This window comes from Lactuca saligna, chromosome 4, assembly GCF_052625555.1.
Source record: "Lactuca saligna cultivar CGN05327 chromosome 4, ASM5262555v1, whole genome shotgun sequence".
Lineage (NCBI taxonomy): Eukaryota > Viridiplantae > Streptophyta > Magnoliopsida > Asterales > Asteraceae > Lactuca > Lactuca saligna.
In genome coordinates this window covers 87,930,640-87,944,375 of record NC_136420.1, presented here as the reverse complement: position 1 = coordinate 87,944,375, position 13,736 = coordinate 87,930,640, and the positions used below count along the sequence as shown (strand labels likewise).

The following is a 13,736-nucleotide window of genomic DNA, read 5'->3' as shown; positions in this document are numbered from 1 at the left end:
GGTTAAGAGAGTTCCCATTTTGTATAGATAAGCAGATTAGTTTGAGAGAGAGTATTGTTGAAGAAAGCACATGCTACTACAAATTTGTTCTACTCCATTTTATCTATACAGTTATACTTAAATTGTAACACCCCAATTATGGTATGATATTTTATTTTTATTTATTGTTATTTTTCTTCAAGTTTTAAGGGGAACTCGACGAGTCGGTAGCTGGACTCGTCGAGTAGAATTGGGATTTTGAGCACGTTTAAGTTGGCGACTCGGCGAGTCTATATTCCGGACTCGGCCAGTCCGCCAGTCTGGATGAAACCCTAATTTCAAGGGTTTGTGCACTATTTAAACAACTTTTGAGGCCACTTGTCAGCTCTCATCACCCCTCAGAGCATTATTATCGAAACCCTAGAACTCTCTTTGCATTTTGTGTGATTTTGGTGTGTTCTTTGAAGATCTTGAGAGATAAAGGAAGGTAGATCAAGAGGAGAAGAAGGAGATCCTAGATCCTTGAGGCATATCAGGAGATAGTAAGGTATATCTTGGCCCTTTTCTGTTTCTATGCTTAAATCCCCTTTTTGAAGCCATTAAAGCTATTCTTGAACCATTTCTTGGCTTAGTAGTAGCATAGAGAACTCATGGAGTTGATTAGCCTTCGGATCTAGCTAGATTTGAATTCCAGAAGCTTAGATCTAGCACCTTTATGGATCCATTTTGCATGGAAGCTCTAGATCTACTATTATAGTGTGCTTTGAACCTTAAAACCTTCATTTGATGATATTTACATGTAAAGTTGGAAACTTTACGTGTTAATCAAGTCCCAGGAACCCATATCTATTAATGGTATGGACTGGTTTCAAATAGAATCGAGTATATAGTGTTTACATGCATACGACTCAGCGAGTCGTTCCTCAGACTTGGCGAGTCGAGTCGCGAGTCCCTTGTTTTTCCTTTTTCGAGTTGTGCCAAGTGGAACTAGTGAGTGAGAGATGGACTTGGTGAGCTAGAGGGTTACACTCATTCGTGGAAGAACTCGGCGAGTCAATTCCCTGACTCGGCGAGTCTAAGGCAATCTTCATACTTCAATAACAGACTCGACGAGTTGTTCATACAACTCGGCGAGTCACAGCTAGAATGATCATCTGATGAAGGAGAACTCGACGAGTTGTATGAATACAACTCGGCGAGTCGGATGCAGATCGTCGGAGTGTTAGTAGCAAAGAGGAACTCGCCGAGTTTGCGCCAAAACTCGACGAGTAGTAGCGAGTGGAATCAAGAAAGTAAGAGTAAGGACTCGACGAGTTGGCGACCCAACTCGACGAGTCAGGTCAACTGAATGTTGACTTTGATAGTTAGGTTGACTTGGACCAAGGGTAGGAGAGTCATTTTACCCTCAGTATTATTATCAGTATTTGATTGATGATGCTCATGGATATTGTAGCTGGGGTGAAACCGAAGCCGCAGCAGACAGCTTCCGGAGCAGTCCTTTCAGCAGCTAGGCTACGAGGTGAGTTTCCTTCCAGTAGGAACGGGTCTAAGGCCACAATGTCGACCCGTTTAGTTAGTAGTAGTTTCCGGACTTCAATCCGATGCAGTTTTTAGTGTGTTTGATGCCTTCGTAGCTCAGACAAGATTTATGTGTTATGTGTTCTGGGCTACGGCCTGACGTAGTATGCAATATATGAGTTTATGATGATGTGTGTTATGCTAGTTGATATGTGTTTATGCTATGCTATGATCAGTAAATTCTAGACTTCGGTCCGATGCAGTCAGTTCCGGACTTCGGTCCGATGCAGCTAGTTCCGGACATCGGTCCAATGCAGGGGACAAGGTCCCAGTCAGTTCCGGACTACGGTCTGATGCAGTTTCCAGGCTTCGGTCCGGTGCAGTGGGCAAGGCCCAGTACGTGCTTATATGTTTTTGTATGGTATGTGGTAGTTTGGGGGAGCTCACTAAGCTTCGTGCTTACAGTTTCAGTTTTGGTTTCAGGTACTTCCGCAAGTAAGGGGAAGAGCTCGGGATGATGACATCGCACACACCACAGCTTCAGTCTTTATCATGGGAGTTTGTTTTGATTCATAGTTTGATTTGATACAGTTGTTTCACAACATTTTATTATGAATCGAGATATTTGACGTATGGTTTTATGATATGACGATCAGTATATGATTTTTATTACTATTAAAAGAAAATTGGGTCGTATTTTAGGATGTTACATAAATGTTAACTTGTTCTTTTCGATTATGCACTTCTACATTTCCTCAATGCCAATCAAAGCTTCATGTCCTAACAATTGGTATTTGTAACGACCCAATTTTCAAGTTCAAAATTTTCATTTTTAATTAAACACTTTGCAAAACATTTGTAAATAAACAACATTCGATCATATCATTTCTTAAAACATATTTTGTGTCTGCAAAACCAAAACATGAAATCAACTATAATGTCAGAGTACAAATCCCAGAATAATCTCATAGTGCGAAAAACAACATGTGTGTATGAATTGCCACTACCGCACCAGCTCCTTCCCCTTTGATGAAGAGGTACCTGAAACCAAAACTGTAAACTGTAAGCACGAAGCTTAGTGAGTCCCCCCCCCCATCGTACCACATACCATACAATCACATAACATACTTACTGCCAGGCAATTCTAGGGCGCCCGACCTACCCGGTACGACCATTTTGGGGTGCCGAACTACCCGTGCGGTCATTCTGGGGTGTCGTCCTACCCGTGTCAAGCAATTCTGGGGTGTTGACCTACCTGTCGGTCTTAACAATCGACTCTCGGGGACTATTCCATCCTATACTACTACTATCACATATATCATAACATAAAAATATTATCAGACATATCTGGGGTGTTCGAACTACCCTTCGGTCATAACAACCAAACTTGGGGACTATTCCCCTCCTACTACTGCTATCACATATAATATATCATGCCATCATATAAACATATAATCACATACTGTCAGACATATCTGGGGTGCCTGACCTACCCTTCGGTCCTAACAACCGAACTCTACTACTATCGCATATCATGACAACATACAACATATCAGGTAGTAGCAAACCTAGATGATATCACAAAGACAATCATCTAACATACAACTCCTACTGGTAGGCCGGCATTGTGGCTGTAGATCCACCGCTACTGTAAGGTAACACACCTCGTAGTAGCTACTGATCTGCGCGGGAATCCTCTAACTGCTGATGTTGCTGCTCCGGAAATCCTCTGGCTATAATTCCCACAAAACACTTAGTCAGAACAGATATCTACTCTTAGGGTAAAATGACCATTTTACCCCTGACCAAGTCAAAGTCAAGGTCAAGGTCAAAGTCAAGTTCCATTTAAACTGACTCGCCGAGTTGGCTCGCTAACTCGCCGAGTCCCGATCCTTTCATTTGTCCTTATACTCGTCTCTACTCGTCGAGTTAGGCGATGACTCGACGAGTTTTCCTTCCAATTGAACATCGACTGAATCTTCATCCGACTCGCCGAGTTGTATGAACAACTCGTCGAGTTCATCTTCAACTGATACACAGGTCCTGTCCTTGACTCGCCGAGTTGTATGAACAACTCGTCGAGTTCATCTTCATCCTTAAGAAGATTGCCTTGGACTCACCGAGTCTGCTCATGCACTCGCAGAGTCCCATGAACTTTCAGAACAATGGCTTAGTCCAGAACGTTGGGTCACTCCCTGGGACTCCCTAGAACCTTTCCACACTCAACTGGGTCCTTTCGACCCACAACTGATATGGGACAAAAAACCTTGGACTTGCCGAGTCCAAGAATGGACTCGTCGAGTCGATCACATCCACTCACTGAATCTTCGATTTTTGACGTACAACCCTTGATCAAAAGGTAGATCTAAGCTTCTACAATCGATCTAGCATGTAAAGTTACAAACTTTACATGCATGCATGGGACTTTGAGCTCAAAAGGACCTAAAACAATCTCTTACAATGCATGGGGCCTTCTTTGAGTGCAAAAGTCACTCCTTTCTGCCTTGCAACCACTCTAAGGACCTGGATCTGAAACACCAACTCCTAACCATGCTTGCAATCATGGTTGGTGACCAAATTGGCTTAGAAAAGCCCTAAAACTCCACAAAATGGGGTCTCAAAAGAACAAGCAAGGTATAGACTTTATACCTTCTGAAGACTGCAAATGATGCTCGAAATCGGATCCCTCTAGCCTCCTCTTGATCCTTCAAGTTCTTCCTTCCTTCCTTGGGTCACAAAAGTACCAAAATCACTCCAAATGCCTTAGATTGCTTCAATAACGGCTAGGGTTTTCTATGGGGGTCTTCTAAGAGCAAATGGGACGAAGGAGGCCAAGTTAAGGTGTTTAAATAGGGTGCAAACCCTCGGGTTAGGGTTTTTATCCAGATAGAGCCTACTCGCCGAGTCCGGGACCCGACTGGTCAAGTCCACATCTTAGACCCGCACCTCATCACGCTTCTAGTCGGCGAGTTGGTCCTTCAACTCGCCGAGTCCAAGGTCAAAATGCAAAAATATAAATAAGATAATACGTGCCCAGAACCAGGTGCTACAGTATTAGAGCCAAACTATGAAGATTCAAACGATTAGTTTATGGAAGAATTCATGATTTGACTATATTTTACGTAATCGATTCAAGATTCAATAACTTTTGGTGAGTCTCTCCAAATTTTCTAAATCGTGTATATCTTTATATAGATTTGTTGTTTATCAATATTTTTCGATTGGATCTATTTTGTTTCATGTCAAATTTTTTAATATAATTCACTTTCTTTCATTGATTCATATATTTTTTAAGCCTAATCCTATTGATCTAATATGTTTTTGTTGATCTAGCCCGATCTATGTTACATTGATCCAAATATACAACATGTTACTGTTCATGTGATTTAAAAGCCCAAATTCTTGTTTACAATTCACCTGATCCGATTGAAAGCCCAAATCGTTCATTAGTTCTTCTAAACCATTTTTTTTATGAAAATGCAACCCTTTCTGAAATAGTTTCAAATCTTTTTTAAATGCAACCTTTCTTATGCAAAAGCAAATTTTTTACACTTAGATGCAACTTTTTTAATTGTTTTAGTTACGAAAGTTCAACTTTTTTTGCAATCATTTGCAACCATTGTTATGTTTCTAATAAAGAATTGAAACATTTCCATATGTCTTTAATTGCAAGAAATGCAACCTTGATTACAGTCAAATGCAAATGCAACTTTGTTGTGAGCTTTCTAACGCTAATGCGACATCTTTTTTTCTAGTCATGTGTACGCTACATTTGTTTTAATACATTGCTACGAATATTCATTACTACTAACATTACACCATAACACAAAAATAACGTAAATATATTATAAAATTTTATGGTCTCCTTTGACCTGGCTAAATTTAAAATAACATCCATAAATCAAAGTCAACACAAAGTTATCAACTATAATCACAAAAAAATAATGTCACTAACATTTCAATCAACTTCGTTTGCTTTGAATATCATTAACAATACAATGAATATTACCAAGAAAATAGGACCATTCTCCTAACCATACAATCATTTTTTGGAAGAAACCTAACAAGGAACTCCAAAACTTTTGTTCATCTTCACCATGAACATAAACTATATACTCTAGAAGCTCATTTTTTTTCCATTGCATACACCAAAAGTCTGCAATGTAACTAAAACAAAAAGGTATTATAAGTTTTAAATCATATAAATGGAGGTTGAAGATAAATTAACAACTTACTTTACAACCTTCCTTTGAATAGCAAAAATAAATTAAATCTATATAAGAATATTAGAGGAACAATCTCTTGCCGGAAGGAATTAGAATTTAATCCATTCCATTGAAGTTTAGTTTGTATGAGTATATAAGCAACCCACTTACATTATACCAACGGCCGCAAGACATACTTTCAAGATTCATTCCATTTAAGTTTATCTTAGAAATAATATAAATAAATAAAAAGTTGATTATAGTAACTTACTTTCTACTTCTGGGATATCTATGGTTGGCTCATATAGTTCATCAATCTCAATTTTTTGGTTACGTACAGTAGTTAAAGATCATATTGACAAAGTTCAATTATTTTTCAAGGTCTTGAAGATAAAAATCAAGAAATCATTTATCTCAACTTTCAGATACAATAATGGCAAGATAAGCATTTGAAATCTCAACCTTTGATGTGTTTCCCTTAAAAATTGTATTGGTCAGGTTTAACCTTATAATTTCTTATATTTTTTCCACATAGACGGCCTACATAGCGACTATTTTCACCATCGTGCTTACAAGTAAATGAAGGTAAAATGGTCTAGAAAGAAGGAAACGCTAGAGTACGCAACAAAACCAACAATATGACCATAACGGGAAGGAACTAACAATAAGTAAGAGAAATCAAATTCACCAAGGTCAAACAATAACATCCATCAGCATCAAGGAGAAACCATAAGCATAAAAATGATTAAAATTGTCCACCATAGTACAATTTACTATATTTTGAAATACGGATTGGCTCACCTTTGTTACGAAAAGGCTTTTTCCCACTACAAGTATCATGAATAATTGAGATTATCACAGCATACCCTAATACAACACAAACAACCATACTATTAAGTGTTTTCAAGTTTACTGCTTTGGAGTCTCTGGAAACTAGACTCGATTTCCTACAACTTTGTTCTTGTGGTGATATTGTCTAATTCCAACCAGAATAGCCTCTACAGCCCTTTCAAGACAAGTCAATAATTCTGGACAGATTCTAAGCTTCGACAACATCACAATTATGCTTTAAAGTTTTAAACAAGGGGTTTATGATTATAAAATTTCATCATAATACTCTTTACCATATTCAATAATTATTTTTTAGTCATTTACCTTTTTCACGCATACCGAGATTTACTGATTTGTTATTTTTTTACTTGTATACATATATAGAATCATTCATAGCTTTTGTTAACTTACCTTATACACAAACTTGTATATGTATACTGATATGTTCATATTTAAGCATTACTTCCCCACTTTGTCTACTTTCTCCCATTCATTGTTTAGTTTATTATACTAACATACTTCTCAAACCATATAACATTATACTTTTATATTCTCTCTTTTCTTTCCACAACTTCGATTATTAAATTTTGTTAACCCATATACTGATTTTTTTTACCTTTATATATATTTTATTAGTAAATTTCTTGGATTTCATTAGGATTAGAAAACTCTCATTTGTAGTTACAAAGTGTTGAGCGATGGAGTTATAGAAAAGATCATGCATAAAGAGTTTCAAAACCAATTAATGACAAACATGTCCTTAATTCACCACACATTAACCTAGCACACATGGGATGTACTTGAACTAGGCTTCACAAGAAGAAATTGGCAATAAAAAGATAACCCTAGGGCATAATTTCGTCCACACCACAACCACCATGCCATGGTGGTGTTGTGGTTCATTCCCGGCGGCAATAGGTCGTCGTAGGTGGCCTTGGTGGTGGTTCAATGTGTTATTGATGCTATAAGGGCTAGAAATCGAAAGTAGAATACCTAGATAGGAGAAAAATGCAACAAGACCACAAGTTGAGCCACTTCATCTCCTTTACTGCTCTCCTCGCTCCCTCTACTCTCGTTTTTTTTCTTTTGTTGTCGGTATAGTAGCCCGCTGCCTTGTTCGATTTCTTTTTCCTTCCTTCTACGGACGATGGTAACAATGCAACAGCTAAAGGAACGATTTGAGAGTGTTCTTGATGTTTACGATGGTAGCCCAAGCAAAAGAAACAGATGGATTTCATAAGTCTCGTTGATCGCTAAGTTAGGGTTATGAACGAATGTTCACTAATCGATCCCTTAAGTTTCATCCTTAAACCTCTCCTACCCCAACTCTAGATTAGTTAGCATTTCTATTTTCTCTTAATACCACTTCAACCCCTCTACTTGTTATGGTTATTTAATTTTTATTTAAATCAATTCATCTTTCATTTTTTTTAAGTTAATAATATAAAGAGAGAAATAAATTTTTTTAATTTATTTGGAGAAAAATTAAAATTATATATAGTTGCACAAAATTAAAACTAAAAATGTAACTTTTATAATAAATGTTATAATTTTAAATAAATTTTGCAACTTTTTTATTTTAAATTTGCAATTATTAACAACATTTGTAACTTTTTAAAAACAAAGTTGCAATTATTAATAAAACTGGCAACTTTTTTAAACAAAGATGCATTAAATCTTCTAGTGCAACCTTTTTGTTCGGCAATACCTTCTTTATAACTAAATGCAACTCTTATTGCAAATGTTGCATCTAAAAGTTCGCATTAGACTCATTTTGTAGTAGTGACATAATGTTCTGTCACATAATTTCATTAAGAAATCTTCTACTATTAACACAGTATTTAATTCGTTAAGTATTTAGTATAAATCTCCATCTAATAACATGTAGGTATTTAATATAATACCATTAACATATATACTTGCATACATAATCATCAATATGATTATAGTTCATATAATCATACTTTATCTTCATCTAATATCTTATAGGTATTTAACTTGATACCATATATATATATATATATATATATATATATATATATATATATATATATATATATATATATATATATATATATATATATATATATATATAATCGTAAACTAGTAAGAGAGTTATAACTTACATCGTTAGTTAGTGAAAACTAACTACTACTGGCTTTTAATTTTTAATTGATGCACTTGATCCATCTTCTTCCTATTCAAGAGAAATTAATGTATTTGGATTTGACAGAATATTTTTTTTCCCTTAAATTTTAAATAGATAAGAAAAGATGAATGTTGATAAATTTGAATTTGATATATTATTACCTAGGTCTGGCAATTGGGTTGGATTCGAGTTGGCTGATCACGGATTGATAGGTTGGTGGGTCAGAATACTTTGACCCAACCCAACACATATAATATATGAGTTGGTGGGTCACGGGTTGAAAACATCAACCCAACCCAACCCATAGAACTCGTATAAGTATATGGGTTCGTGGGTTCAAGGGTCAATGGGTCAAACCCAACCCGTATAAATATTCAACATAAAATCATAAATAGGAGTGACAACGACAAGTGGTGTGCGACAGCCGGAGGATAAAGCATTATGGTGTGTGCAATGCAGTCAACTCGAGCTCTTCCCTTTGCTACCGGAAGTACCTGAAACCAAAATTGAAAACTGCAAGCACGAAGTTTAGTGATTATCCCCCAATTACCACATACCATACACATACTCACATATAAACATATCGTGGCCCCCGCCCGGTATCAGACAATGTCCGATTTGGGGTAAGATCGCAGATATGATCGTAAGATCGTAGGTAGAATCATAGGATCGAGATTCACTCCGATCCTACCTTCCTTTACTTTTTTTTTGTACAAAAAGATGAATTTTTTTTACCACTTTATATCTTTTACTCTTTACCAATCTATCATTTATCATTTTTCATTGTGACTTATAACTAATATTTTGAAGTTTTTATAATTTTTGAACGAAAAGTTAAATGTTTGAAATATTTTTCATGATTAAATATTATAAATTAAAATTATATTATATTTTGTGAAATCTTGATCCTGATCTTGCAAACCCAAAAACAATTTATAATTTTTCATATATATATATATATATATATATATATATATATATATATATATATATATATATATATATATATATATATATAATCATAATCTTATTTTTAAATTGTTTAAATTTAAAAAATTGTTTAACATGATTATGTATGTTTTTAAATTATTATGATTATTAAATAAAATGAAATTAAATATCATCATACCTTTCTTCCAATTTATCTTGAAATGATTCTAAAATATAAATAATTTTATCAAAATATGATATTTATCACCAACTTATCTTGAAATGATTCTAAAATATAAATAATTTTATCAAACTAGGATATTTATCACTAGTTCATATGTAACGGAATGATAATAAAACATTTAATTTCTCTTAAATAAATGCTAATTTTTATATTTATATTATATACCAATTATTAAAAAACAATCAATTATAATTCTTAGACAGAGGATAAATAATCGTTTATTCTGATTCAAACAATGCACTAAGTAAAAAACATTTGTATCAACAATATTTTATCAGATAACATTATAACTTCAATACATTTTATAAATACACTCTATAAATTCAGGACTTACAAATAAAAAGTTACAAAAACAGAGCCTAAATGTTTAACATAGATCTATTTTAACAGTTTGGCATAAACATGTTTGAATGTTACATACACAATACCTACTATTTCGCTACACAAGCGTCAGCAAGAGTCGGGGTGTCGAATATACCCAAACCCAACTAACCCGACCAAACCCAAAACTAGAATAAGCTTAAACACACCAGATTTAATAGAGTCAAAATTTCATAGTTGGGTTATTCAAGTTAACCCAATAAACCTGAACTATAATTAAGGTCGGGTTTTGGGTGCGTTGTATATCATTCTTTTAATCTCATCAAATACTTGAAATGCCATGCTTGATGATGATTAATAAATATGATCCTATTAACTAAATGATTTTTGATCTATCTAATGAATCTTATAAGTTTCTCAGTGTTGACTATTCTTTTTCCATGTTTACTTCTGATGCATCATGTTTTGATACTATATTTAATTCGTTTAATAATTTGCAATTCATAAAAGAATATGAAAGATACCATGAAAATATTTAATTAAATAGGGAGAATTTTATATATGCTCTTCTTAAACATTAAAATATCATATTTACTCAATTTAATTTTTAAATATCATATTTACCCTTCATAAAATTTATAAATATCATATTTACTATTCATAAAATTTCAAAATATCATATATATCCTTTTTAAACATCAAAATATCATATATGTCCTTCTTAAATATCAAAATGCATTTTTTAAACATCAAATATCAATGATAATATCTAAAATATCTTTCATCTAGAACAAAAAAAACTAAACAATCAAAATATAAATTCCATAGAGAGGATTGAAGATGAATATTTTTGTTTATCAAGAGAACGACATTCAACAATTTAGAAGTTCGCATTCCATTATCATAGACGTAAGGATAATACTGTTAACTTTTTTTAATTATTATAGTAATTTTAAGTTTTAAAAAATGATTATAAAATATTAAAAACATTATAAAAGAGGATTTGGGCAAATATGATATTTTGAAGGGGTTATGAAGGATAAATATGATATTAAGAAATTAAGTTAGATAAATATGATATTTTGAGATTTAAGAGGGGCATATATGATATTATCCCAATTAAATAAGACGCGCAATTGGTTTCTTCCTAAAATCACTTGCATGGACTCTCCACTATTCATGGACCCAAAATGTTCCTGCCATAATGATAAACAAACTCAAAAGTAAACCTTTGTAAATCAGAAATTCTACCAGGTTAGTTAAAAAGAACGTAATGTTTGTTTATCTCTAATAGATTATGAAAATAGGAAAATTAGATTACATAATAGGATACTAGTATTTACTATCAACTCAACTAAGAACTAACCCAATTGACCCGACCCTATTAATCCAAAACCCAATTGACACGAACCCGACTAAATTGAAACTTAGTAAATGAAAAAATATGTATGACTCGAACTTATCATGAAAAAGTTTTAAGTGAAATATTAAACACAAGTGTGAAGAACAAGATTTAGCTCAGCGGAAGGAGAAGTCGTTAAATTTGGGATCACGGCAAGACTGAATTAATCAAACCTTGTCCACTGCCCTAACAACATACAAAGATGCTTAGACTCATCATTGCAATTCTACGTTCTTCATAAAGAAATAATATGAAACAAATTGAAAATTAGAAGCCTCAGTGTGTGTAACAATCAGATCATTGATCAAAAGTTACTTCAATCTCGCTGAAATCCGCTAAGATAATCAATTTATCCTCATAAGCCTCAAATCAAGATAAAAAACAATTACAAAAACACAATTCGATTCAATAATAGAAATCGAAGGTTTTGACTAAGGTTAAAGAAAAAGAAATACACTGATTTGTACTCAGACAGCCAAGGGTTTGTCGTCAAACTAAATGGGAAGAAGATCCCACGATCAGAAACTCTAGTCCACAAATTGCTTCATCATCGCACATATCATACTAAAAACTAAATAAGTTAAGACAATTAGAACATAAACCTGTAAAACAGCAGCTGATTGTGTGAAAAACAACAGCTTCTAAACAAAATTAGTGTTACTGAAGATCGTCCTTCAACAGATGATCCTTTTGATCGAATTTTTTGAAAAAGGCACTTCAAACACGTTATGTATGAGGTGTTTCACGATGAAATGACATTGAACAACACATTTATCAGGATAGCCACAAATTTCAATTTTGCATCCGAGCCATTACACCGACAGGAACTGTTTTATCCCCCAGAATTGGTAAATGGATGCTTATCATCAAATTGAATCAAAATCAAATAACTTCACGCACAAAGTGTTGTACTGTGAAAGATGAAGCTCAATGAGAGTTGAGCTTATATTGAAAGCAGAAATTCCGAAATTTTAGAACAGAGTTGACAAATGTTGAGGATTCAGTGTGTGTAACAATAAGATCATAGATCAAAATATATTTTAATCTCACGGAAATCCGCTAAGATATTAAAAGTATATCATCATAACCCTCAAATCGTTTTCAGAAAATAATCCAGATCTAGATAAAAACAATTGCGATAAGCTGGATTCAGTGGTAAAAAGATGAAGATTTAAATAAAATCGAATGATTTGCACTCAGACAGCCAAGGGTTTGTCGTCAAACATAATGGGAAGAAGAGCCCATGATCAGAAACTCTAGTCCACAAAGTGCTTCATCAACGCACAAAAATCAGACAAATTCGAAACTTTTCATAATTAATTCGTGAAAGTAGATAAAACCTGATATATAGCTGCAGAGATAGACAAACGTAGAGCTATTGTATTTGTAGAAATGAATATGCGAAGACTTGAAATATATATAGGGTTGAACAAGGGAGATGAATGTCGTAGGGTTTTATTGGGCTTTTCTGCAAAAAGATATGTGGGCTATAAGTCCGTCAATTGTTGCTAGGTTATTTATGTGAGCGGGCAAAATAAACCGGCTAAATTAACTTAATTTATTAAAAATTAAAGTGTTCGGTTTGGGGAAATGGGTTTTTCTATGGGGTGTTTGGTATTTCTTTTTTTAGAGTTAAATGTTATTTTTGGAAAACTTACAAAAAGTCAAGTTTTCCTGATTTTTTTAAAAATCCATTTTTTTATATCTAAAATTCAAAATAGTTTTTAAAATACATTTATCAAACATTTTTTACATTTTATTTTTTCTTAAAATGATTTTTAGCATCTCAAAAGATAAGTCAAAACACCCCAGAAATCTGTTTGTGTTAGATTTATAGTTTTATACGATCGGTCCATAACCATTTGAGATACAACCATTCTCTTGCATGGTATCCTTGTAATACACTGGTACTCTATATCATAATCTCGATCATCCACTTTTTTTTCTTTTAATTTCAAAAAATTAAATCAAATTGTAACGAGTTACAACAATCTTAGGTCAGGGAATTGTGAGGTAGCGCTCATAAAAATAACTCAAACTTGGGTTCGTTTTCGACTTGCATGAAACGACATGTGACAAAATTAAAATCGGAAGCAACAAATTAGGGGTAGAACATAAACAATAAAACTATAAGGCCGAAACCAAAACAATATAAAC

At 33.8% G+C, this 13,736-nt stretch overlaps 6 non-coding genes across 6 annotated transcripts; all 6 read right to left on the bottom strand.

Annotated features, from left to right (window-relative positions):
• Positions 1-11,690: 11,690 nt before the first annotated feature.
• On the bottom strand, positions 11,691-11,804 carry LOC145044729 (small nucleolar RNA Z152/R70/R12). Its single transcript, XR_013681673.1, has one exon. It is a non-coding gene; the product is annotated as a small nucleolar RNA Z152/R70/R12 (small nucleolar RNA).
• Positions 11,805-11,850: 46 nt separating this feature from the next.
• LOC145044728 (small nucleolar RNA R11/Z151) lies at positions 11,851-11,944 on the bottom strand. Its single transcript, XR_013681672.1, has one exon. It is a non-coding gene; the product is annotated as a small nucleolar RNA R11/Z151 (small nucleolar RNA).
• Positions 11,945-12,038: 94 nt separating this feature from the next.
• On the bottom strand, positions 12,039-12,139 carry LOC145044722 (small nucleolar RNA Z157/R69/R10). Its single transcript, XR_013681666.1, has one exon. It is a non-coding gene; the product is annotated as a small nucleolar RNA Z157/R69/R10 (small nucleolar RNA).
• A 166-nt stretch (positions 12,140-12,305) lies between these two features.
• Positions 12,306-12,429, bottom strand: LOC145044733 (small nucleolar RNA snoR80). The gene has a single exon (XR_013681676.1). It is a non-coding gene; the product is annotated as a small nucleolar RNA snoR80 (small nucleolar RNA).
• A 145-nt stretch (positions 12,430-12,574) lies between these two features.
• Positions 12,575-12,670, bottom strand: LOC145044727 (small nucleolar RNA R11/Z151). The gene has a single exon (XR_013681671.1). It is a non-coding gene; the product is annotated as a small nucleolar RNA R11/Z151 (small nucleolar RNA).
• Positions 12,671-12,767: 97 nt separating this feature from the next.
• Positions 12,768-12,868, bottom strand: LOC145044723 (small nucleolar RNA Z157/R69/R10). Its single transcript, XR_013681667.1, has one exon. It is a non-coding gene; the product is annotated as a small nucleolar RNA Z157/R69/R10 (small nucleolar RNA).
• Between the last annotated feature and the right edge of the window lie 868 nt (positions 12,869-13,736).